Source organism: Oncorhynchus mykiss, chromosome 23 (assembly GCF_057628025.1).
Source record: "Oncorhynchus mykiss isolate SJ-2025 chromosome 23, ASM5762802v1, whole genome shotgun sequence".
NCBI lineage: Eukaryota > Metazoa > Chordata > Actinopteri > Salmoniformes > Salmonidae > Oncorhynchus > Oncorhynchus mykiss.
The window spans coordinates 14,599,463-14,611,949 of record NC_143044.1 but is presented as its reverse complement, the minus strand read 5'-3'; the positions used below and the strand labels follow the sequence as shown (position 1 = coordinate 14,611,949).

The 12,487-nt window shown below is 41.1% G+C and overlaps 1 protein-coding gene across 2 annotated transcripts in view; it reads right to left on the bottom strand.

Moving 5' to 3' along the window:
• LOC110502469 (phosphatidylinositol 3,4,5-trisphosphate 3-phosphatase and dual-specificity protein phosphatase PTEN) overlaps nucleotides 1-12,487 on the bottom strand; it is a 37,678-nt gene that overhangs the window by 23,946 nt on the left and 1,245 nt on the right. The gene's annotated exons all lie outside the window — the stretch shown is intronic.

The window sequence follows — 12,487 nt, the reverse complement described above, 5'->3', positions numbered from 1 at the left end:
TTTACATGCGCTAAGTTGACTGTGCCTTTAAACAGCTTGGAAAATACCAGAAAATGATGTCGTGGCTTTAGAAGCTTCTGATAGGCTAATTGACATAATTTGAGACAATTGGAGGTGTACCTGTGGATGTATTTCAAGGCCTACCTTCAAACACAGTGCCTCTGCTTGACATCATGGGAAAATCAAAATAAATCAGCCAAGAACTCATACAAAAATTATAGACCTCCACAAGTCTGGTTCATCCTTGGAAGCAATTTCCAAACGTCTGAAGGTACCACGTTCAATTGTACAAACAAAAGTACGCAAGTATTAACACCATGCGACCACGCAGCCGTTATACCGCTCAGGAAGGAGACGCGTTCGGTCTCCTAGAGATGAACGTACTTTGGTACGAAAAGCAGCAACAGCAAAGGACCTTGTGAAGATGCTGGAGGAAACAGGTACAAAAGTATCTATATCAACAGTAAAACAAGTCCTATATCGACAGCCACTGCTCCAAAACCGCCATGAAAAAGCCAGACTACAGTTTGCAACTGCACATGGGGACAAAGATTGTACTCTTTGGAGAAATGTCCTCTGGTTTGATGAAACAAAAATAGAACTGTTTGGCCGTAATGACCATCGTTAAGATTGGAGGAAAAAGGGGGAGGCTTGCAAGCCGAAGAACATCATCCCAACCATGAAGCACGGGGGTGGCAGCATCATGTTGTGGGGGTGCTTTGCTGCAGGAGGGACTGGTGCACTTCACAAAATAGATGGCATAATGAGCAAGGAAAATTATGTTGATATATTGAAGCAACATCTCAAGACATCAGTCAGAAGGTAAAAGCTTGGTCGCAAATGGGTTTTCCAAATGGAAAATGACCCCAAGCATACTTCCAAAGTTGTGGCAAAATGGCTTAAGGACAACAAAGTCAACAAAGTCAAGGTATTGGAGTGGCAATCACAAAGCCCTGACCTCAATCCTATAGAAAATTTGTGGGCAGAACTGAAAAAGCGTATGAGAGCAAGGAGGCCTACAAACCTGACTCCGTTACACCAGCCCTGTCAGAAGGAATGGGCCAAACTTCACCCAACTTATTGTGGGAAGCTTGTGGAAGGTTACCTGAAACGTTTGACCCAAGTTATGAAATATTAATTGAGTGCACATAAACTTCTGACTCACTGGGAATGCGATGAAAGAAATAAAAGCTGAAATAAATCATTCCCTACTATTATTATTCTTAAAATAAAAGTGGTGATCCTAATCCAAATTTTTACTAGGATTAAATGTCAGGAATTGTGAAAAACTTTAAATGTATTTAGCTAAGGTGTATGTAAACTTCCGACTTCAACTGTATATGTCCATCAATTTCCATCAATTATATGTCCATCAATTTTTGAATTGCACATATTAACTCCTGCTTGTAACTGACATCCTGAAGCCTGCATGCAACATAAGCGGTGGGATTTTTCACTTTAACCACTGACAAAAGGGCACCCTTTTAGTACATTTCCTGTGTTACGGTGTCAGAAATAGAAAGCTGAACAGTTCTAATTGGATACCCTGTCGCCTTTGTTTCTAGCAGAACTTCTTTGAGCGCAAATTATTTTAAAACTTGTCTTAAAGATTTGTCGCACACCACTGACAGCTCTGGTGCGAAAGGTGACAATTTCACTCACTTAAACTGTATCTCATTTCTGCATAGTGCATGCACACAAACAATACTATGGCAGGATCTGTAAATGTAATTAACACAAGATCAAATTTAACTGGGCCAAATTGGGGTTTTCATCCCTCAAACCCAACAATTCAGTAATCTATTTCAATTTAGCACTAAAATCAACGGAAGGTAGAACAAAAAACACACAAACAAAAATGAGAACACGTGAAAGTAAGACGCTGTATACAGGGTCGGTTCCAATACCATATTTACAATTTGCAGTGATACTGGTGTAGTATGAGGTAGATATGTATAGGGGTAAGGTAACTAGGCGTCAGGATATATAATAAAAAGAAAAGCAGCTGCGTAAATGGTGATTGTATGAGTTACTCCAGTATCCCTGCAAGATGGCGGCAGCAGCTTTGTAGTATTTTGTTTTTTTTGTGTGTTATTTCTTACATTATTAGTCCAGAATTGTTTTGGTGTTATTGCATACAGCCGGAAATAGCATTTGGATATCATAGCGGCAGTAACTCACCAGCATTGCAACTAGGAATACGGCTTTCCCTAATTGGATCCTTTGTTGGTACCCCACAGCGAATTTTAACTATTCAAAAGGCTGCTCCAAAACCGCCAGCAGAGAAGATGTATTCGGAGTAGACTTCTAGTCCGACTCAGGAGGCGTGCACACCATCCACCACTTCCGAGTATATTACTCGCTAATGTTCAGTCTCTGGATAATAAAGTAGATGAGCTCAAGGTGAGGATCTCCTTCTAGAGACATCAGTGATAGTAATATTCTCTGTTTTAAGGAAGCATGTCTCTCTTGGGATATACTGTCCCCGTCCATATAGCCAGCTGTGTTCTCAGTACATTGCGCTGACAGGAATAAAGAACTCTCAGGGAAGAAGAAAGGCGGAGGTGTATGTTTCATGATTAACTACTCATGGTGTGATTGTGATAACATACAGAAACTCAAGTTATTTTGTTCACCTCCCAATAAAATAATCTTTGGTTAGTCACAGCCGTGTATATTCCCCCTCAAACCGATTCCACGATGGCCCTCAAAGAACTACAATGGACTTTTATGCAAACTGGAAACCACATATCCTGAGGCCGCATTTTTGTATCTGGGGATTTTAACAAAGCAAATTTGAGGAACACGCTACCGAAGCTCTACCAACATATTGACTGTAGTACTGGCGCTGGAAAAACTTTGGAACACTGCTACTCAACTTTTCGAAATGCCTTCCAGGGCCTCCCTCCCCCGTCCTACCGTCGGAAAATCTGATCACGACTCCATTTAGCTCCTCCCTTCCTATAGCCAGAAACAGGAAGTACCCATGATAAGGTCTATTCAACGCTGGTCTGACCAATTGGAATCCATTTTTTCAAGATTGTTTTGATCACACGGACTGGGAATATTTTCCGGGTAGCCTCTGAGAATACCAAAGACAAATACATGGATACGGTGACTGAGTTCATCAGAAAGTGTATAGGAGATGTTGTACCCACTGTGACTATTAAAACCAACCCAAACTAGAAACCGTAGATAGAAGCATTCGCGCAACACTGAGAGCGTGAACTACTGCATTTAACAATGGTAAAGTGACAGGGAATATGGCCGAATAAAAACAATGTACAGACAGTGTGGTGAAGAAGGCGCAACAGTCCCTCTTCAACCTCAGGAGGCTGCAGAAATGTGGCTTGGCCCCTAAGACCCTTTTTCAGATGAACAATTGAGAGCATCCTGTCGGGCTGTATCACTGCCTGCTCTGGCAACTGCACCGACCCGCATCTGAAGGGTTCTCCAGATGGTGGTGCGGTCTGCCCAACACATCACCAGGGGCAAACTACCTGCCCTCCAGGACACCTACAGCACCCGATATCACAGGAAGGCCAGAAAGATCAAAGGACATTAATCACCCGAGCCACGTGCTGTTCACCCCGCTATCGTCCAGAAGGCGAGGTCAGTACAGGTGCATCAAAGCTGGAACCGAGAGACTGAAAACTGTTAAGATCTCAAGGCCATCAGACTGTTAAATAGCCATCACTAGCCGGCTTCCACCCGGTTACGCAACCCTGCACCTTAGAGGCAGCTGCCTTATATGAATACAGTTTAATATTGTTACTAAACATACTGCTTTAGTTCTCATCTCTATACACTGTATTCTATTCTACTGTATTTTAGTCAACACCACTCCAACATTGTTCTATCTAATATGTATATATTTCTTAATTCCATTATTTTACTTTCAGATGTCAAATCAAATCCAATTGTATTGGTCACATACACATGGTTAGCAAATGCGAGTGTAGCGAAATGCTTTTGCTTCTAGTTCCGACCGTGCAGTAATATACAGCAAGTAATCTAACAATTTTACAACAACTACCTTATACACACAAGTGTAAAGGAATGAATAAGAATATGTACATAGAAATATATGGATGAGCGATGGCCGTGCGGGCATAGGCAAGACGCAGTAGATGGTATAGAGTACAGTATATACATACGAGATATACTGTGACCAGTGATACATGTATTACATCCAATCTTTAATTATTAAAGTGGCTAGAGATTTGAGTCAGTATGTTGTCAGAAGCCACTCAGCCACTCAGTGATGGCTGTTTAACAGTCTGATGGCCTTGAGATAGAATGCTGTTTTTCAGTCCCTCGGTCCCAGCTTTGACGCACCTGCACTGACCTCTGGATGAGTGTATTGTTGTGAATTGTTAAATACTACTGCACTGTTGGAGCTAGGAACACAAGCATTTCACTAACATCTGCTAAATATGTGTATGTGAGAGTCAGTATCAATATATGTGCATATTGTGTGTGTTGAAGGGTGTAGAGTCCTGTGAGTGATCCTAGAGACAGGCCAGAAATGTAAATAACATACAAGGATCATCTCAGACTGTGTAGCCATTCTGTTAGACTCCAGCCACCTAAGTCTAACAATTTTTCGTGCCTTCCTTTTCACACCCCGGAAATAATGTCCGGGGTTACAACCTACGTCTTGGGTCCTACGGGCAAAATCATTGCACTCTGACTAAGTGTTTAAAAAGCTCCCAGGGTAGTTACATCCCAGGGAGCAGGGGGGCATGGCGTTCTGCAGCTGCGACGAAACGCACATGCGGGACCCCAGACGGAAACGCTCTGGAGTTTTCAGCGGTCCTTCCTCAGCTCTGCTCTAGTAGTGCCCTATAAAATCTCTTTTAATTTCTGCCGGATTACATTTTAGTTTTTCACCAACCAGCAACAGACCGTTGTTTCTGTAGTACTCATGTGACTGCAGAGTTTTCAAAACAAATGTACACGGGATTGATGCAAAACATCATGATATCATACTGCCAGGCGACATTTAATTGAGAAAGTTTTTTGGAAAGCCTTTGCATGTTTACCAGAAGACCGATATCATTAGCATCATCGTTAACGGCTACACAAAGTGTAGACATGCGCACACGTTCTGTGCAGTTTCAAAACTTTGCAGGAAAATACAAATCACTGATGCATTTTGTTAATGTCTTATGACAAAGCAAATTCATTAATTTTCTAATAAGTTCAATACATGTAGTTAATTACCTACAATACATATTAAATATTGTTGAATTTTATAGGGCCCTATTCTAGCCAACTCCACAGCTGGGAGCACCAGAAAAAGAGTGAGAGTAGATGGGGAAAACGTGGAAAAGAGATAAAGAGAGGAGCGGGAAAGAGAGCAAATGATATGGGAAGTGTTAGGGTGGGTAAGAGAAGAGAATGCAGGAAAGAAAGGGGTGCTATGGAAAATGGAAAGGTGGTGGGTTAGAGAAGAGCCCTCACAGGCAGCATTTCTGATACAATATCACTGGTGCTTTAAGGATTGTTCCCAGAACTCTTATACTGCATTACATAACTGCAAAATGCCTATATTGCTTTAAGACAACATGCCAAAACCGATAAAACGTTACAGCAACACGGTCTCTTTACATTTTAATACTATATAGCCTACCCCAACACAGACTATGGGAACATTGGCTCAGTCACACAAGTAGGTTAACTGAACAAATTCCTCAGTAAACCGTCACATGTATAGCCAGTTCATTAGGCTAAACACCTACCACACAATAGATACGGTGTGTACAGTCCCTTTATTTATTTTTAATCAACAAAGCCCTGGATATTTATGACGGCTTGGAATTTGAACAATCCCTGCACTATTATCTAGGGATAAACTATATAGTTGGTGAACATATCGGAATCGGACGATATTAGCTAAAAATGCCAACATCGGTATCGGCCTGATGTGAAAAACCGACGTCAAAGCTGATGTGCATACCTATATAACATAGGTTTGCGCTACACGTGCAACACAGCATTCCTAACCTAGCCCACAACGCCTGCTGTGTGGATCAAGCAGTCAAGTCGAGCAGTTATTTGAAAGATTAAGAACATTTCCGCAAGACAAATCAAAAACGAAATCCATTAACGCCAAGATAATGGAATGCATTGCCCTTGACAATCAATCGTTCTCTGCCGTGGGCGATGTTGGCTTTCGTGACTAGTCGAGCACAGGTACACACTACCAAGCGCGCTATTTTTCAGATGTTGCCCTACCGGAGTTACACAGTAATAGTGTCACTGCTATTAGATTCACGACATACTATGTAACGCCATTTGGGTCTTTGCGTGTCAAAAAAGATACACGTCAAATAACACTTTGTTAAATAAGCTTAAAATTTGACACGTCAAATAACACAGTTCTATTATAGAATGTTGTGTGTTCTGAATTTGCACGTGCAAGCCAAGTGCCACCACTACTATCAGTACCACTGTCAAAGCTGTACAAAAAAGTCTGCAAACAAGCAAACACCAGCCACAAACGATGTATTTACAATACCGCTTTGGTAATAAAGCATTATTTGTTCGACAGCAACTTCTGGGGTAGCTAACTAGCTTTAGCTTGGTACCTTGCTAGCACCAATACAACCAGCCTGAAAACAATGAGCAGTAGAAACTGCACTCATTTTCACTATTCTTAGCAATGATTTAGGAATCAATGTGAGTAAGTATTAGCTAGATAGCCACTTGTTGTTCACCTACTGAAATTGAACTTCAGTTCATGAAAATAAATAGCTAGCCAGCTACTTAACCCTGTTGCCCAAAGCTAACGTTATAAGCATGCCAGCTAGCTTCATCTGGCTAGTGAGGTTCGACCTGACCGGGTTATGTGTTGTGACGCTATAAGGATTAGGCACAAGTCAAATTTTCAGTTTGCCTTCAAAATAAAAGTACCTCTTTGAAAGTGATGCAGAAGGTTACAAATTGGTGGAACCATGCCATATTTAGACGAGACAATGTTAAACAAGGTTGGAATGTGAAGCAATGAAATGGGGTATCAGCCTACTCGGTGACCCCCACAGAACTGTGAAGAGTTTTGGCAAATATTAGCATTGTAGCTATTATCGCGGGACTGTGACTGTGTGAGATCACCTCCTCAGTCAGCCTATTGTGTGTATTGACATTCATAGTGCACTGTACAGCTTTACCTAAGGATTGGGGATCAACGAAATTGGGTAACAATATACTCAATATTCAATATATTTTTTCCCAACGTCCTCCTCAGTTATCAGACTCCAAAACATCCATGCAGTATTGTTTTTCCTCTGGAATAGTGTTCAATACACATAGGTTGACAATAAATGTGGCTCAATTCACAGTTGATTCACAGCCGCGCAATAAGAGCTATGATGCTAATGTTCTCTGGGTGTCACTGAGTAGACTGATACCCCATGTCATTGATCCACAATCCATAGGTAAGGCTGTACAGTGAAATAAGTATGCCCCCAATGCAATTCTAAAGTATATTACATCCAGTGTGATTAATTTATTTGTCAAATTAACAAATTATCTTTTGTTGATTTTTATATATTTATTCAATTTATTTCACCTTTATTTAACCAGGTAGGCCAGTTGTGAACTAGTTCTCATTTACAACTGCGACCTGGCCAAGATAAAGCAAAGCAGTGTGAGACAAACACAGAGTTACACATGGAATAAACAAACGTACAGTCACACAATAGAAAGTCTATATACAGTGCAAATGAAGTAAGATTAGGGAGGTAAGGCAATAAATAGGCCACAGTGGCAAAATAATTACAACTTAGCAATTAAACACTGGAGTGATAGATGTGCAGAAGATGAATGTGCAAGAAGAGATACTGGGGTGCAAAGGAGCAGAAAAAAGAATATAATAATATGGGGATGAGTTAGTTGGGTGGACTATTTACATATGGGCTATGTACAGGTGCATATAACATTCCAACCTCGATTAGCTTGATCTACTCAATTATGGCATAATTCTACTATTTGTATTCATTTGAATCACTGTCAATGACATACTTTTATTTTGAAGGCTAACCGCAAAGACCACTATTGTTAATCCTTATTGTGGCTAGCTTCACATAGATGGGTCTGACCACCCTTAATCAAATAATAACTGTCTTAGGGTTATTTTAGATGGCACCTAGCTATATAGTTAGCTAGTTAACGATAGCAAAAAGACGTCTGTTTCAGTAGCTATGTTTTTGGGGAAGAACATTATTTGCATCCTTGAGCTAGCTAGCTAGCTTCTTTTTATGAACAGCACTGTAGGTGTGCAAGACAACTTTACCAGTATCTTAGCATACGTATTGATGAATCGTTGTGACATATGAAATACGAGTGATAGTGTAATCAATGTGTAATATATGTGTAAAAAAATATGATCGCATTACATTATTATGTGAAGTGCAGTCATTTTCAGGTTCTGATTGGTCAACAAGCTTATTTAACACGTCAAATAGTGTTATTTGACGTGTATCTTTATTGACATGCAAAGACCCAAACAGTGTTCCATAGAAATCCTGGTTGAGAATGAAATAGCACAGCAAGTAAGTAAAATAAATAGGTTTTGATTGTGTTTTACTGGTAATGGGGACATATGTAAATGCCAACAAAATAACTGTTTGGTCAGTGTGGTGTGTGTGTGGAACCTTTATTTAACTAGGCAAGTCAGTTCAGAACAAATTCTTATTTACAAAGACGGCCTACCCTAGCCAAACCCGGACGACGCTGGGCCAATTGTGCGCTGCCCTATGGGACTCCCAATCACGGCCGAATGTGATACAGCATGGATTCGAACCAGGGACTGTAGTGACGCCTCTTGCACTGTGATGCAGTGCCTTAAACCGATGCTTTCATGTGTGTGTGTTAACTGTTTAACTGTACTAGAATGCTTAAAAGGCCACTAAAATTTTAATTATCAGTTAACAGTATTGGGTTTTTTGGCAAGGAAAATATTGGATATGGCTATTGGCCAAAAATGTCATATCGGTGCATCATTACTACTATGGCATACAACCGTAATCACTGCAATATTACCGCATAAAACAGTCTGATCGTAGCATTACAAAAAGAGGGCCTTTAACCAATTAACTTTTACTGCATAAAAGTAATGGTTCAGTCAAGCCAAACTGCCCTCCCCCATCAGCACGTGACAAAATGGACACAATCGTCCCAAATTGCTATTGAAAATGTCTGAATTGCTACAGAAATATCAAGCATTTTTACCCGCAAATATCACAAAGAGACACTGAAATCCTGTAGAGACTGCCATTAGCCTCTGAACAAAAATATAAAACGCAACATGAAACAATCTCAAAGATTTTACCGAGTTACAGTTCATAAGGAAATCAGTCAAATTAAATATTTTTCATTAGGCCCTAATTCATGGATTTCATGTGACTAGGAATACAGATATGCATCTGTTGGTCACAGATACCTTAAAAAAAAAAGTAGGGGATAGATCAGAAAACAAGCCCGTGTCTGGTGTGACAACCATTTGCCTCATGCAGCACAACACATCTCCTTTGCATAGAGTTCATCATGCTGTTGATTGTGGCCGGTGGAATGTTGTCCCACTCCTCTTCAATGACTGTGCGAAGTTGCTGGATATTGGTGGGAACAGGAACACATTGTTGTACATGTTCATCCAGAGCATCCCAAACTTGCTCAATGGCTGACATGTCTGGTAAATATGCTATGGAAGAACTGGGACATTTTCAGCTTCCAGGAATTCTGTACAGATCCTTGCGACAGGGCCATGCATTATCATGCTGAAACATAAGGTGACGGCGACATATGAATGGCATGGCAATTGGCCTCAGGACTTTGTCACAGTATCTCTGTGCATTAATTTTGCCATCAATAAAATGCAATCGGTTCATTGTCTGTAGCTTATGCCTGCCCATACCATAACCACATACCAGATCACAACGTTGATATCAGCAAATACATGCCATACACCTGGTCTGTTGTTGTGAGACCGGTTGGACACACCGCCAAATTCTCTAAAACGATTATGGTAGAGAAATGAACATTATCTGGCAACAGCTCTGGTGGACATTCCTTCAGCCGGCATGGCAATTGCACACTCCCTCAAAACTTGAGACATCTGTGGCATTGAGTTGTGTGACAAAACTGCACATTTTAGTGGCCTTTTATTGTCCCCAGGGCAAGGTGCACCTGTATAATGATCATGCTGTTTAATTAGCTTCTTGATATGCCACACCTGTCAGGTGGGTGGATTATCTTGGCAAAGGAGAAATGCTCACTAACAGATGTAAACAAATTTGTGCACAACATTTTAGAGAAATAAGCCTTTTGTGCATATGGAACATTTCTGGGATCTTTTATTTCAGCTCATGAAACATCTAACACTTCACATGTTGTTTTTATACTTTTGTTCAGCGTAAGTTGTTCTGAAAGGCATCACCATTCTCCAAATAAACATTCTGCACATTATCCATGTCAACAGAGAAAACTAGGAAATGAATGCAATACTTCAGCCATTTGATCAGGGTTCAATCCATGTCCACCCTTCCCACCGTCTTGCCCCCATTTGCCTGTCTCCCCTGATTTCCAACATGAACTCAAGTGTCAAAACACATTCCAATATACATTTAAAAAACAGCCAGGTAGAAGATGTCACAACTTGACCTTTGATGTCAGCTTGTAAGACAGTCTTCCGTCGTTGCTCCAGCATTTTCCTCTGCCAAGGTATTTTACCATACCGAGCTGATTCCAAACACACGCCCGTTCAGTGCACTCGCTTGAACTGGTCTTCAATATCAGGGCCAGGTTGGCCAGGTTTGAGATGTGCTGCAAGGGACTACCATCCTATGGGTTAACAAAATGGATATAGGTCTAGATCACAAACTTCACTTGACAGTATATATGCGCATGTTCTGAAGTTAACCTCTAGAAATGATTAGTGTTAATGTATGCAGGTAGCTTAGCGGTTGGAAAGGAGAGCCAGCATCCGGGATGTTGCCTATTGGATTCCGGGTCCGACTGGAAAAATATTTAGTGAAGTGAGCTTGCAACCGGAGGTTTGCTAGTATCAAATCCTAGATGCCATTGCCTACCGTTGTGCCCTTGAGCAAGACACTTAACCCCCCCACAACCTGTATATGTAGGTGTGTCTTTTGGAGGGGGTTGGGTTAAGATCTTCTCAATTATAACATTTGCATAAAGAACCGCATTGAGGCCCTTTTGGAATTCGCTAGTGTTCTTCAAATATTTTTTTTACCAAGGATGCTAGATAAATTACCACTACGCTAATTTAGATCACATTTGACAGCTAGGAGCACATGGCGCAAGACTGACCAATTCATGAGACCATATTTTGTATCTTTCAATCAGGATAGCAGGACATTTGAAAGGTGCATTGCATGTGTAACGGATGTGAAACGGCTAGCTTAGTTAGCGTGGGCGCTAAATAGCGTTTCAATCAGTGACGTCACTTGCTCTGAGACCTTGAAGTAGTAGTTCCCCTTGCTCTGCAAGGGCCGCGGCTTTTGTGGAGCGATGGGTAACGATGCTTCGAGGGTGACTGTTGATGTGTGCAGAAGGTCCCTGGTTCGCGCCCGGGTATGGGCGAGGGGACGGTCTAAAATTATACTGTTACACATGGTCTTAAACATTCAATTGATTGCTTCCCAACATGCCAAATAATTAAATCCATGATAAAATTGGCCTCTGGGCCATAGTGCCAGAACTGTCAGGCTGCATTTACACACTAGACAAATTCTGACCCATTGCTCATAATTGGGCAAAATATCAAAATTGGGCTGCCTGTGTAAATGCAGCCTCTATGTGTTATTGGTTAGCTGATCAATAGCTAGGTTCACTAGTTAGTTTGATGCCTCATAGCCAGATAAGAAAACATTAATAACGCAGCCAACCATCTTCCCTGCACTGTCAAATAAGAAACCACGTTTTATTTTAGCAAGCTACAGTAGCTACCTAATGGAAAAGTAGTCATGTCTAGAGATGGACGATTTGTAACCAATAAAGTTATGTAATATTGACTGGCTGCTAATCGGAACCAAGCTCTTAAACCCTTCTCTGTATGTAGGGTTTTCAGCGGTTGCATTCGCCCACGGTTGGCTCCATGTGAACTACAATTCCGACACTCTTCCAACGTTTAGATTCATCAATAATCATCGCTTCCTAAAAAGCTTTCGAAAGACGCTGATATGCCCCTTATCTTTCATGTGTGCGAGAAATATAGATTTTTTTAAACTGCTAAAGTGTTGCACAGATCCATACACTACGTGTGCCTCCAGTTGAGGAAATACACTTTCTTTCCAGTCTTGCACACTTCCCAGTCTTGCACACTACATAGCTAACTTGGCTAGCTAAATTAAAAAAGGAGGCCGCCTAGGCTATGTCCGTCTGTCTAATGTAAACAAGTGCTGTAACATGGGGATATGGCTGTGTGGGAACATTAACCCTATAAAGATGTGTAGTAACTTAACCT